The 15,245-nt window shown below is 38.8% G+C and overlaps 1 long non-coding RNA gene across 1 annotated transcript in view; it reads left to right on the top strand.

Moving 5' to 3' along the window:
• LOC134298970 (uncharacterized) overlaps window positions 1-15,031 on the top strand; it is a 91,489-nt gene extending 76,458 nt beyond the window's left edge. The window contains exon 2 of the long non-coding RNA XR_010006113.1: window positions 13,694-15,031. This is a non-coding gene — a long non-coding RNA (uncharacterized LOC134298970). The remainder of the gene's footprint in view (window positions 1-13,693) is intronic.
• Window positions 15,032-15,245: the final 214 nt, after the last annotated feature.

Genomic DNA, 15,245 nt, shown 5'->3' with positions numbered 1-15,245 from the left:
TGTCTTTGGCTGAGACATCATGTCTCTCATGCTAAAACAGCTCAAGGCGATCAGTCTGCTTCCAGGACATTTCAATTTACTGGTTATGGTGACATATGAAGTTCTGCCTGTCTTAGTTCCAGGCTACTTGAATATCCATATTCTCACATACAAGTCTGCACGACATTCAAAGGCAGATCTGGTGAAAATGTGACTGATGTGGCCAGGATGGCAGACTTCACTCCAATCTGGGATGGGAGTGGAAGTCAGAGGGAGTATTTAGGCTACTGTCTGTCCACACTCTGCGATTATATATATTTACTAGCTGTGCCCAGCCACGCGTTGCTGTGGCATTTTCTGGTGGTGTTGGTGAGAAATTGTTGAGGTAGTGGTGGTATTGAATGTCTGTTGTATGGTAGTCTTTATGTTTAGTATGCACACTGAAGTGGATTATATGGCAGTGTGGAGTCAAGATAATCCAGTTCAAAGCAGATAATATAATATTCTAAATGGGTTATATAGCTGTGTGGAAGGGCCTTGAGTCTACACTGCCATATAATCCAGTTAAAATCTGATAATCTGTGGAAGAGGCCTAAGTGAGGCCTAACTGTACCTGTCCTCTGGGCTGAGTAGGTTGCTAGGAGACCAAGTGGGCGGAGCTTAGCCTTCTAACTGGCAGCAATTGGATAAAAACTATTATTCCTCTCCCTGTAATTAGGACTTTATTTTTCTTTTCTTTTTGTTGTATCAACCTAGAGCCGTGAATGATGGGTTGTGTTGTCAAATTTCGAGGTTGGGGGGCCTGTAGTTTTGTTGTTTTGTCCGCTGCCCTGATGCCATCACTCTTTTATATATATAGATGTGTATGTGTGTGTGTGTTATGACATTACTTAAGTAAGTAAGTAAGTAAATTAGGCTATGGTCTGTCCACACTCTGCGATATACACACACACACACACACACATATCAGTGTTATGACATATATAGACACACACACACACACACACATATCAGTGTTATGACACACACACATGCACACACACACACACACACACACACATATCAGTGTTATGACATACACACACAAACACACACACACATACATCAGTGTTATGACATTGGGAGTACCAGTGCCCACTTTTGACTTTAGTAAGTATGGGAATTCCCTTATGACAGTGGTTCTCAACCTGTGGGTCATTAGGTGTTCTGGCCTACAACTCCCAGAAATCCCAGCCAGTTTACCAGATTAGCGGATTTCTGAGAGTTGAAGGCCAAAAACACTTGGGGACCCCAGGTTGAGAACTCCTGCTTTATGAGGTTTGGGGATATATAGAGGAGGCAGTTATGGCTTGGCCTGGGGATGGGTATAGGAGGGGTACATCTGGAACATCTGCTCATGTAGATCCTTTCCTATCATCTCAAGAGTTTCCAGCTGCAGGGCTGGAATAGTGGGTTCATTACTCAATAGGTTGGATCCAGAATGATACTTAAATCCAAGACCTGTATGCGTGTGCCAACCTTATTTACATTAGTAACCAGTAAAATTGAGGCCTTCTTTGCCCATCAGAATTCAAGAGGGCTGGTGACTTTTGTCTAGCGAAGCAGAATCGCCCACAACGACAGAAAGGGGAAGCACTTGCAGGTGGGTAATGTCTGGATCTGTCCACACTTCAAGTGCAAGAATCAGGTGAATTGGGAAGTCTTTTTCCCCAAGCTTGTATAAGCCCTGAGTTTTTTAAATGATGCTTTTGGAAAATATTTCCATTCAGGAAATGATTTCTTAGCTTCCACTAAAATCCCTTTAGTCAGAATATTATATTTTTCACAGCAGGGTAATTTATTTCAGGATTTTAACACACACCTTTCAATAATTAGTATAAAATGTCAGCTTGAAAGCCTATTGTCTGTTCTTTGGTAGAATTACATCGGACTTTATAGAGTTGTCTGCAGCACAGAGGATTATAGTCCTGGGATAATTCAATACTCTGCACCAACTAATACATTTCTCAAGGCAAAGGGGGAAAAAACCCTTTTTTCTTAGCAGATGAGAGCACTGGTTATACATACAGAACATCAACATGATTGTGGGATATTAGAAGTGAAGATCTGAGGTGAGTTTCACACCTATTATTCACAGGGAACTCTGTAACAATTTGATTTTTTAAGTTGTAATAACTGAATTAATAACATGAATTGTCCTGAAAGATGTTGTCACCACATATGGTAAAGATATCGAAATAGCCGGGGAAAAGTAATCAGAGGTATAAATGTAGTCTAAGCATGAAATGAAATCAATTTGTGGAGAAATTTACAGTTATCAGTTCCTGGTGGTTTCAATTTGCACGCTAGTTATAGGAAATGCCCCCCCCCCCCTCTTTTTTTCCTTTTCCTTTACAAAATCACAGTTTCATATACTGACATTCTTTTGTGGCAATATGTGGAGTCCAAAAAGCTGAAGATGTGAGGATCTATTGTGAAGCTCACTTTTATCCATGTTATCTCACAGCTGCAGACTTTAATCAAAGATTATTGGCTATAGGGATTTATGTCAAGCAGCTCTTCTTCCAAGAAAAGGTCTGTTTTGGAACTTTAAAATCCAAGACAATGAAATTAATCTCAGGTTGCCCAAGTTAATGAAATGCTGGGATACTAGAGTGGGAGATGCCAAAAGACTCAAGGAAGACTGAAATTATTTTATGATCTCAGGCTCACCATTGGTAGGTTTTCAACCGTGATCTGGGAAACCCATAATATGTATAAAAATAAAATATTTACTGGTAATAAAACAGCATTTGCGAGGCTTGCTAAACAACAGACTGATTTTCCTTTTTATGAATGACAGCTGAAGCATCTTCTGCAGAATCCACTGTAAACACTGTAAAAAAAATGTGTATATGTCTAAAATAGTCATTCGGTGATGTTTAGAAATCTTTTACTGTTGTCAAAATATTTCAAGAGCCCAACATTGATTCAAGGGGACCCTATTTGGGCTTGGGACCCATATGTAAGATGGAATGGTGTAGGTCATGTGCCATTTTGGGCATCCATGCTGGTTGAGGATTTGTGAGTTGTAATTTGAAAAGTAACCCTTTAGAGCCCTGATTTTGTGGGGACATATTCAATTCACAATGAAAAGTACCCAGTTTTTTCTAATAGAGACAACAAATGTATTTATTTATTTATTTATTTATTTACTTAATTTCTATCCCACTTTTCCCCCTAAAAGGGACTCAAAGCGGCTAACAAACATTAAAATGCATCTCAAGAAAACCAACAATCTAAAACATGAGCAATTAAAACACATATCAATTAAACAGATCAACATGCTTAGGAAATTTTCAGAGGGCAGAGTTGATCCATGACAGGCATTTGTATTATGCGCACAATTTCTATTTCATCAAAAGGAAGCAGAAAGATAATACGATATATCGTAGGTTCAGAACGCACATGCAAACACACATGCCCATCCCATACATACATTCCATTACATACAGGTTTATAAATTTCAATAAGCTCTTTTGAGACTATATCAAAGCAACGTTTCACTTATTTATAAATATACAGTACTTTTTAAATAATTGTACCTAACTTTTTGCATTAGTCTAAGTCAAGGTATAGCTAATCTCCAAACTTTCCCTCTTTTTGCTATTGCTTAATTGCTTACAATTCCATTAAGATATTATTAAAGTGCTTGTAATCTTCCTTAAAGCCTTTGGGTACAGTATGTGGTGAGATTCAAAGCAAGTTCTTTCTCCCTCTTTTCCAGTTTTCTAAGAACGGTGATTCAACCAGCAGCATTACCCACCCCCTTGAACGCTTGAAAAACCCTACATAGATTTAAATTTATAATTCTCATCTAACCAAAGGGATTTAACTTTGGAAGGAGGGAGGCGATCTGTTCATATATATCTTAATGGTGGGATAATTTGCAGAAAAACTACTTATGTAAATGAGGAGCATTAAGCAATATACCTAAACATCCAGAGCAGAACTGCAAGAGTGAAATAATTTTACTGTTTATAGATTTTGGTTTTAACAGTCTTGCATGATAGTCTGTTTTCAACACAGAGATGATGGGAAATATAAAATGAGAAGGTGTAGATAAACTAAAAAAAAAAAGGAGCCAATGACCTACATGATGGTGTTGTTCAAACATCGATGTGAAATTGGGGTGCATCTATACTAACCACTTAGGTCAGTTTGGATCAAGTTTTGCAGAAACCAGTTTTGCTATGAGGATACTGACATGCCTGGAACAGGTTTGAGGCCAAGATGATTACAGTAGCCTTGGAAGGTGGCCTCAAATTGCTATGTGGGATTGTTGTGTGTCTTCTGGACTGTATGGCCATGTTCCAGAAATATTCTCTCCTGACGTTTCGCCCACATCTATGGCAGGCATCTTCAGAGGTTATGAGGTATATACCTTTAGCAAAGCTTCTACATACCTAGCAGTTTGAAAACAAATGTGAGTAGATAAATAGGAACCTCATTAAAATGGGGAGGTATTTAGGCCTGGTGTTTGATCAGAAAAAAAGGAGGAAGTTTACGAACAAAAAAAGCTCTTCAGTAGGGAGATGGAGCAACAGCATTCCCCAGTGGCCGGATCCGATGCCAAAGATGCCAAAAGTTGGGAAAGCCTATATATACCTCGATTAGAAAGATACCTCTGTTGTCTGTCTTGTCATTGTTATAATCAGAAATGAAAGTTTGCCATAAATTTGTTCTGTGATCCGCCCTGAGTCCCCTTGGGGTGAGAAGGGCAGAATATAAATACTGTAAATAAATAAATAATAGTATGTTATTGTATATAATGAGACTTAAGCATCCATGGATATTGGTTTTAACAGACTCCTGGAACTAAACCCTGGTGGATAACAAATGCTCACTAACCTAGAAATAAGCTTACCTCCCTTTTAGTAGAACTGGGAAAATAAAGGGATAGGAAGAAAAGAAGTAATGTGGATCCTTAAGAATGTCACTTTATATTTTTGAGAGGCCATGATGCATGGGTAAGAGATGAGGAAAATATACCACTGAAAACTATATAGCCCCATCACTGCTGCTCTCTCTAAACATCTTTAACTCAAATGCTGAGTGAAGTTGCATTTCCAACAACAGTGAGGAGAAGGGAGAACGAATTTAGATCTCCCTCCACAAATTAAGATCAACACATTTACAAAATAATAAAACAAAATACTGTGCAATCATATCATAGACAGCTTGTGCCAGATCTACTAGATGAGCAAGACCTCTAATGAAGGAAGAAGCAATATCCTGGAGGTACAGTTTACCAGACTTAATATCGGCAGAAAACTGTCATATATAATTAAATGTATCTTTCAGACATAAGCGATATTTCTGCGCACAGCAAAATATTACAAAAGGATTCAGCATTTTGATGAGAATTTCCCAGGCTAGATGATTAGAAAGATACAGACTGTTTGCTGTAGACAGAAAATGTGCACAAGTGTATTGTAAATATACAATAAAGAAAAATGGGTTCCCTGGAACTACAAAGACAAGTATCCACTGTTATAGTAATAAGGAATTTATTTGAATGTCATTAAACCTATATTTAGTTCACTGCATCAATATGAATACAAAAACAGTATTTTTATGGACTATACATCACAATGAAGAGGATTGGAAATCAACTTTTTTTAGTTATATTTTTTCTTATCTTTTTTGTTATCGTTTTTTCTCTTCATTTTTGTTTTTCTCTTCCCTTTCCTTCCAACCTTCCCAATTTTCCCCATATTTTTTCTTTTTATCTTAATGAAAACTTCTAAGAATTTTTTTTTAAAAAAATGAATCCAAAAATAAATAAAGCCATTGCTATACAGTAAAAAAAGGACTGTTACATTCACAGTAAAATAATATTTTTCTCTTGAAAGATGAATTGACTCCTCTTCTTGTACACAAAAATTGTTCTTTACTAGGGAATAGCAGACTCCAAATTACCCCAGAGGTGAACAGGACAAGCGAAAGCAAATGTAGGTGTTTTGTCACAAACCCATTTTCTGACCAAACATCTACTGGATTTTTGCACCAACATTGACAAATAGAAGAGGATGCTGCTACCATCAGTCTTTGAGCTGATGGAAGAAGAGCCATTTTCCTAGTCTGGCCCAGATTATAATTGGCATCTTGTGCCATCTGCATAGAGGAGAGAGACAAATTACCAATGGAAACAGAACTGTCATTCAAAAACAGCAACAGAGAAAGAATAACTGAATGCTGGCACATTGTATACCATTGATGAGTGATAGTTGTCAATCTCTTCCTCCTTTCCACCATCTCAACAATTCCCAGCACTTCTCAGGCTTTTAATACTGGTATATTTAGAAATGGATAAAGACAAATTTGGGTTGGAAAATAAAACACTAACAAGGGAGAGCTGCACCCAGTTCTTCCTAGTTTTACACTTTGTCCGTTGCATCACATTGAATTGCCATTATTGTTCATAAGAAACGTAAGTAAGTTAGTAAAGTAAACTTCTACTAGAGAACTTGTTGCTCTCCAGTTACTGATTGGTTGCTTCTACCTTCATCCCTTTCCATAGGCCATTCTGAAAGAGGCAAATTTAACTTATGTTTAACCAAATATGGAGGGCAACAGGTTTTCCAGCCGTGCTACAAGCCTGCTACAGACATCATGAGATAGATGAACTGCAGCATGTCTATAAGTTCAATGAAAGGTGTATGAAAATGTGATAAATGTTGCTAATAAATGCTATGCCTTGTTTTGTTTCAGAGACAAATGTTCTACAAGCAGGAAGCTTTTAGTGCTAACTTTGTGCAGTTCTGTGGCATAGTTCTGAGCCAGCTTTTAAGCTTTTGTGAACACTGCAGAGGGTCAGGTAGTACAGTAGAGTCTCACTTATCCAAGCTAAACGGGCCGGCAGAAGCTTGGATAAGCGAATATCTTGGATAATAAGGAGAGATTAAGGAAAAGCCTATTAAACATCAAATTAGGTTATGATTTTAGAAATTAAACACCAAAACATCATGTTATACAACAAATTTGACAGAAAAAGTAGTTCAATACGCAGTAATGTTATGTTGTAATTACTGTATTTACGAATTTAGCACTAAAATGTCACGATGTATTGAAAACATTGACTACAAAAACGGCTTGGATTATCCAGAAACTTGGATAAGCGAGGCTTGGATAAGTGAGACTCTACTGTATATGTTCACAAACCATTGTATTGAGGAGACATGCCCCTCGAAGACTGTGTTTAGTTGGTTGTGGAAACTTTGAATACTTTCTACACAACTCATGAAGTTATAAGCAGCTGTGATCAAGTGTAACCTTAAAAGTGGAGCACTTGAGCGATGGGTGCAATAAAGAACAGTGTATCAAACTTGATGGCTTGCCGATGGTATCTTAACCTATTCATCAATAGTCATTCCCTGCTCTCCCAGTTTCTGTGAAGAATCCAGACTTTATTTCTGATATGGCAGTCAGAAATAAGTAATGTTGCATCTCATCTGGACACTGCAGATAAATAATTGAGCTGCGTATTTAAAATATTCAGTCTAAAGAAGATAAGGAAAACAACATCAAAGTCTCAGCAAAGCTCAAGCAAGCCCACGTTGAAATTTCTGTGTGAAAGAGACCAATTAAAATTCACTCTTTGCTGAATTCCAGTCCTTTCGGAGGCTCTTTAATATTGTGGTGGCAGAACAGAATGTTGAAGAGTTGGCCATGGGCTTTGTCTGACCTAGTGCTCATTAAAATCCAGAATATTCATTATCCCCCTCCACACACACATTCTTTTCAATTAAATAAATTGGCCTTGAAAGATATATATATAAAGAGTGCTGCTGTCCCTAAGCATGCTGCTTTCTCCTCGTGACTCAGTTGCAACTTGCCACCCACAGCCAGCCCACATGCTTATGGAGTTGAGTCCTCTCATCATTTGGGGAATGAAATATGAAAACTGATGTTTTTCAGAGGTAACTCTACTTTTATGTTTTACTTCCACATACAGTCTTTGTCAGACCACACCTTTGGCTTGTCCACCGAATTTTGTAAGGTTACCAGACAGCAACATCTTTTGCACATATTTTTGTCCTGCTTGTCCCATTTGTTTTGTTCTAATCACACCAATTCAATTAAGAAGAAAAAGATTGAATATTTGTACAATATAGTCTCATTGTTAATGGTAATAGTCCTCAGCTTGGAATCACAATTGGTACCCATGTTCTTTCCCTAATTTTTAGTGCCGAGATGACTACAAGAACGAGGTGGTTGGCAGCTTTGATCCTCTTGATCTTTGTTTTTCCTTTACCTTAGAGGAAAATCATAGAGGCTGGAACCAAATGATCTAGCCTCTTGAGGCAGATACCAATAAAGAAATTTGAATAAGGATGCTCCCTTTGATGAATAGTTTCTAGTTAAATTATAACAGTAAACTGAAGCATTGTATCTAAAACTAAGGCCCTTAGTATGAATGATTGAATAACTTTCCTCATCATCCTCATAGGCAGTAATTTGTGCCTGATTATGATTGTCTTCCAAGGGCAGAGTCTTGCCGATGGGTCTGTAAGTGACTGTAGACCCTTATTCGGGATCTTTCACAGTGAGGACATACATTTTCAGATGGAAAGTGGTCCTGACAAGGGTTTGTTTGATGCACCATGGTTCTCAGCATGTTTCTCCTTTTTGCACTCTAATTGTGCTTCTTCAAAATCCCATAGCACTGTTGGTAACAGCTGGCCTCCAGTTAGAACGCTTGAGGGTCAAGCTTCCCAGTTCTCGGTATTTACGTCACATTTATTTTAGTTTAGCTTTAAGCCCATCTTTAAATCTCTTTTGCTGTCTAACGGCATTCTACTTTCCATTCTTGAGCTGAGAGCTTTGGGAGACAGCGCTCAGGCATTCAGACAACGTGGCCAGTCCAGTGAAGTTGATGGCGGAGGATCGTTGCTTCAATGCTAATGGTGTTTGCTTCTTCCAGAATGCTGAGTTTTGTCTGCCTGAAGAAATTTCCTATCTTTATAACACATATATGGGCAAATACAGCCAGGTAGGCAGTTAGAAATTGTGGGAGTTGAAGTCCAAAACATCTGGAGGGCAAAAGTTTGCCCATGCCTATGATAACATCTAATTACTGGTTTGATGTGTGTCGCACTTCAGGTTAGCTTCACCTTGCTAAATACACCAGGCTGCACACAGTTTTTTGTAGTTTATTAGGAAATAGGAAAATAATAGTTCTTAAAAAGCAAAAGTAAAGTTCCAAATGATTGTTGCAAAACAAGGCTATAAAGAATAATCCAAGAAAATGTTAGGCATAAAACAAGGTTCCATAAATGCACGACAAAGTCCCAAGAACATGAATACACCAAGGCTGCAAGATAATCCGAGAAAGCAAGAGCTGGCTTCTTGACTCAAATTAGAAGTTGTTTTGACAAAGATTTCCCTCTTAGCACACTCTTTTAATACCCTTTGCATAGCATGATCACATTTCTTTGGCCTCTGACCTCCCTCTTGTTTGCTATTCTAGCACTCCTGCGCATCCTGAATTCCAAACGGCCAGCTCAATCAAAAGATTCTGTTTCGTCAAGGCCAGGCAGCTCGTTGGCATTAGCGTCTGTCTGCAAGCTATCAGACTGGGAGCTGTCCTCCCTTTGCACCTGGCTAGCTTCAGTATCATCTTTAGAATCATCAACGCCATTCCCTGCCATGGGAAAGCCTCCCTGCTCCTCATCTGCCACAGCAGGAACACCCTGAACCTGAATCCCATAATTCCCATCAGAGTCATCTTGAACCTGAATCTCATCCTCTTGAACCTGAATCCCATAATCCCCATCAGAGTCACTCTGAGGCTCTAGCTGAGTCACAACAATGTGAAACTTTTAGAATTGCCACATGTATGTACCTGTACTGGAGAGACAGAAAGCTGGAGAGTGACTTGACTGGGAAGGAATACAAGGATCTTTGAAATTGTGGGAATCAATGCATCCTACCATTTCAGCGATCCTTGCAACTTTCTCCAGTGCAATGAATGAGCAGGAGAACTGCAGCAACTGTCTTAGTTGGAAGTGGTTGACTGGTAGCCCTGCTGTTTCTGCTGACAGAACTGGCTATTATTACTTGCTTCAGAAGATTTGGGTGGGAGAGGTAGTGGGAGCAGAAAGGAGAAGATGCACCTTTTGGCATGAGGTTCTCATCCAGGCCAAGAGATGTTTGGTAGCTTCTGATCCCCTTAAGATTTGATATTGCTGTCACATCCCACTCTAGAACTCACTTTGGTTGAGGGGTGGTAGCGGAGGAGGACAAATAGCAACAACCACTGTGTTGCTGGCACTTGTGTAAAATTTGTCTGGGAACATGACTGCACCATCTCCTTCCCTATTTCTCTTCTCCTCATCCCAGATACTGGGGAGCATCTAGGATGCATACTGGTGGCAAGGGCCTACATTCCCTTTGCTGCTGCCCTATACTATTTAATGTACTGACACCTGTACAGTATTCCAAAATCCAATAAAGTCTGAAATATAGATTGATACTAGTTCCAAGCATTTCAGATAAGAGATACTCAACCTGTATAAGACTGTAGCATTTGTATGTTAGTATGAATGATAAAGAGGCAGCAATAATAAATGCAATTTTAATGAAGGAGGGACTTCATACAGCTTAGTGATGTTTTTTAATGTGATTCAGCATGAAGAAGAAAAAACGTAAGAATGCCCTTTCAGATTTCACTAATACAGTCATCCTGTGCCAAGCACTAGGTCTTTATTATTAGTTACACCTTGACAGAAGTGTTTTTTTCCATGTTTGGCCACTTTTTAAAAAGTATTAAAATAAGTATAAGATATTTCTGAGGAAGGCAATAGAGAGATTCTGGAAAATACAGCACATGAGAAAATGCAGAGAGGTAAACAACATTATGTTTTGTTTAGATGTCTTCTTTGTTCCATTAGTTAACCTGGAGTGGTCCTTGTTTTGGTACACTTCTTAGAACTTCACCAGTTTCTGGAACCTACCACTCATCCTCCACAAACCCTACTGAGGCCAAGGCTATTGTAGAAATAGTAATTGGAATTGCTGTTTCTATAACAGATATTTCTTTTTAGTGCCTGCTCTAGTCTTTGATAATGTACTCTGTCAACTACATGATCTTAAGCAAGAAAATAGAAATATACATTTGAAAAACAACAGTTCAAAACAGCAGAATGTTACAGCACCATCCTGTGAATTCCTAGAATGTGTAGTTTCATGAAGTATTTTGAATTCTTTGCCAGAGAACTCTAGTGCCCCACTAAACTACAAATCCCAAAATACCATAGGCTACATCCATGGCAGTTGAAGCAAGACTGAAATGCTGTAACTGTGAAATGTGAAAGCTACCTAAGATAAAGGAAAATTATCTGCAACTCAAAATGATGTAGGTAATATCGGAGGCATAGAGAACTACATAGTTATCATTGATGTTGCTCAGGTTCAGATGACTGCTGCTAAAAGGAAAAAGCTAAAAGTAATTTCCCAGCCTGTTTATGCAACTGCAGGTTCCTATCACTAAGTATGTGTCTGTCTTGAAAGAAGAGAAGAATGGCGAGTGGGGGGAAAGAGAAGGAGCTGTCCATGGTTCTGTTACAGATGTTTGCCTCCACAGAGGAAATACTTTGTGAGGACGGTCTGCAGACAGATTTGAGAAAAAGATAAGTGTACGCAAACATCCTGCTACTGTAGAGTCTTACTTATCCAAGCTAAATGGGCCGGCAGAACCTTGGAGAAGCGAATATCTTGGATAATAAGGAGGGATTAAGGAAAAGCCTATTAAACATCAAATTAGGTTATGATTTTACAAATTAAGCACCAAAACATCATGTTACACAACAAATTTGACAGAAAAAGTAGTTCAATACACAGTAATGTTATGTTGTAATACTGTATTTACGAATTTAGCACCAAAATATCACGATATATTGAAAACATTGACTACAAAAATGCATTGGATAATCAAGAACCTTTATAAGCAAGTCTTGGATAAGTGAGACTCTACTGTATTCCTAAAATTTAGCATGATCCCACCAAACACCATATATGCGTTCAGAACTCTATGGCAATGTTGAAATTGATCATGGTACAAAGAAAGGGCTAGATTATATATTGCAAGAAAATATTAAGAGGTAAAGAAGTAGTGAGAAGTCAGAGATCTACTAACAGTATAATCTGAGACAAGAAAACAAAGCTAGAATAACTTTCCTGCATCTTTGCATTCTCTTTCATCTCACAACACTTTAAAACTTTTACACCACATCATCCTTTGTTCTTTTATTTATGCTTGCGATAATCTGAAAGGTTCATTCTCCACTGAATTCAGTACAAAAACTTGTAACAACAAAAACAAGTGCAAGTTAAGTACTTTGCAGTACTATCTGGGCACAAAGACTGAATAAAGAAGAGCACTATGCTATGGTTCATTCTGCATTCCTTCTTATCCCAGATATCCATAGCTCTTCCTGCTCTGCCCTTGAGATTCTCAGGTTGAGCCAGAAAAACAGCCTGCTTGCTTTTGTTCAACCAAAAGCAAGCAGGAGCATCAATGCTTTATTAGGAATTGTGTCATCAAGGTTCCAAATTGTATAGAAAGTTTTGTTTAGGATAAATAGAAGCCCTCTTCAGAGTTTTCCATTCAATCCAGGAAACTCGAGAATGGAAAGCTAAACTAGATAATGCATTTTGCATGCATACAGAAGTAATCCTTCAAGCAGCAAAGACATGTTTGTCATATAATTTTTTTTTCACCTACATATCACACTTTTTACCTTCATTGTTTTGGTGACTGGTTATTGGACAATGCACACTTAATTAATAAGTCTAATTGTCAACATATATAAAGGGCATTCCATTGTTAGAGGGAAAACAGTTTAATGCTTGGGGAAAAAACACATTCCCCTCGATGTCTAATTTGACTTTCAGGATACACTAGGGACATAGATCCCAAACTTCTTTTTGCTCCTATAAGGTGGCAATACTAGTGGCAAAGAAAACTTTCCTTTTTGTAAGCATTGTATCTGTGGATTCATGTCCAGCTGAGCTGTTCAGAGTGGCAAGAGGCTTAACCCAGGTGCTCTCTCCTCCGAAACCTTTGCTAGAACCTTCAGTAGCTCACTGTAATGCTTTTAATAGCCATTTTGCAGATAAAACCTCTCACATAAGAGCTGACTTAGACGCTATCATTGGAGCAGAGGCCAATAATGAGGTATGAAGCAACTCTGTAAGTGGGATTACACTGGATCAGTTTCAATAGGTGAGTACTGTTGATGTGAATAAGCTGCTGTGCCAAGTAAGGAAGACAATCTGCCTTTTTGATCCTTGTCCATCTTGGCTGGTAGTCCAGGGAGGACATGCAATTCAATCTCAAATGTGACAAGTCACTAATGCATCTCTCAGGGAGGGAAACTTTCTATCCTGTTTAAAAGAAGCAATAGTTAGACCACTGCTGAAAAAGTCCTCCATGGATCCCCTGGACCTTAATAATTACAGACCAGTGTCCAACCTTCCTTTTTTTTGTACAAGGTTAGTGAGAAGGCAATCGCCCTTCAACTCATGGCAGTTTTGGATGACACACACTTCCTTGACCCATTTCAAACTGGCTTCAGAGCAGGATACGGAGTTGAGACTGCTATAGTCGTCTTAGTGGATGATCTCGGTCTTAGTACTGACAAGGGCTTTGTGTACTTTTTGTTACTTCTAGACCTCTCAGCAGACTTCAACATCATTGACCATGGTATCCTTCTGGAACTCCAGGAGCGGCTGGGAATCGAAAGAACTATGCTGCAGTGGTTCTGGTCTTACCTCTTAGGCAGTTTCCAGATGGTGGCACTTGGAGATAACTGCTCCTCAAAAAAAGAGGTGTTATGTGGTATCCCACAAAGTACCAATCTATCCCCAATGCGCTTTAATATTTACATGAACACACTGAGAGAGATCATCCATAGTCATGGGGGTAGGGTGTTCTCAGTATGCTGATGACACCCAAATATATTTCTCCATGCCTTCCAAAACAGCATAAGCTAAAGATTGTGTCTTCTCTGAGTGAATGCTTGGAGAATATAATGGGCTGGATGAGGAAAGGCAAATTAAAATTGAATTCAGACAAAATAGAGGTGCTTGCCATCAAACGTCCACATCTGGGGATATATGTGTGTTGACCAGTTTTCGATGGGGTTACACTCCCCCTGAAGAACTGTGTTTGCAGCCTGGGAGTGCTCCTGGAGCCATTCCTCCAAATTTCAGCCCAGGTAGATGCGATGGTCAGGAGTGCTTACTATCAGCTTCAGTTAATCTGCCAGCTGTGCCCCTTCTTAAGATTTAGAGGACCTGAAGGTGGTAGAGCATGCATTGGTAACCTCAAGGTTGGATTTCTGCAATGTGTTTTACATTGGGCTACCCTTGTACCATTCAGAAATTCCAGCTGGTTCAAAACACGTCAGATCGGTTAGAGGAACATCTAGGAGTGAGCATATTACACCTATCCTAAAGTCACTCCACTGGCTGCCAATTAGTTTCCAGGCAAAGTAACAAGGTGTTTGTTTTGACCTTTAAAGCCCTATATGGCTTGGGTCCAGGTTACCTAAAGGATTGTCTTCTCCATACAATCCGCCCCGTACACTTCAGTCTTCTGCTCCAACCAGACAGAACTCAACTGGCAACCGTCACCCAGAGGACCTTTTCATTGGCCATCTCAAGACTGTGGAACGACCTACCGGAAAAACTCTAACAAATGAATGAGCCGACGGAATTTTGAAACCATATGAAGACCTATCTCATCTGGCAGGCCTACCTAGACAATCTTTAAACATGAATTTTAAATGTGTGTCTTTTGTTTAATCTCTGTTTTGTGTATTTTAATACATATTTTATAGGGATAAGTTTTGGTGTGTAACTTTTATAGAGGTACATTTTAATATGTGTATTTGTGGTATTTTTGCTGTGCTTATGTGTTTTAATTGTTCTGTAACTCACCTCGAGCCATGAGGAGAGGTACAGTAGATAAGAAATAAAATTATTATTATTTTTCTTTTCAGGATAATGGCTAAGCTAACAAGAGGTTGATTATTGATTAAATGTTTCTTCACTCTCGTGACTACAAAACCCATGGTAAATTGTGATTGTGATTGTGGGGAAAGGTGAAGGTATATAAATATGTAAATGTGTTAGGAGTTTAGTCTGCAATCTTATATCAACCTGACTAGGAATAAGGCCCACTAAACTAAATGGAACATACTCTAAATAAATGTATATAG

Source organism: Anolis carolinensis, chromosome 4 (genome assembly GCF_035594765.1).
Source record: "Anolis carolinensis isolate JA03-04 chromosome 4, rAnoCar3.1.pri, whole genome shotgun sequence".
Lineage (NCBI taxonomy): Eukaryota > Metazoa > Chordata > Lepidosauria > Squamata > Dactyloidae > Anolis > Anolis carolinensis.
This window is presented reverse-complemented; position numbering and strand designations above follow the sequence as displayed.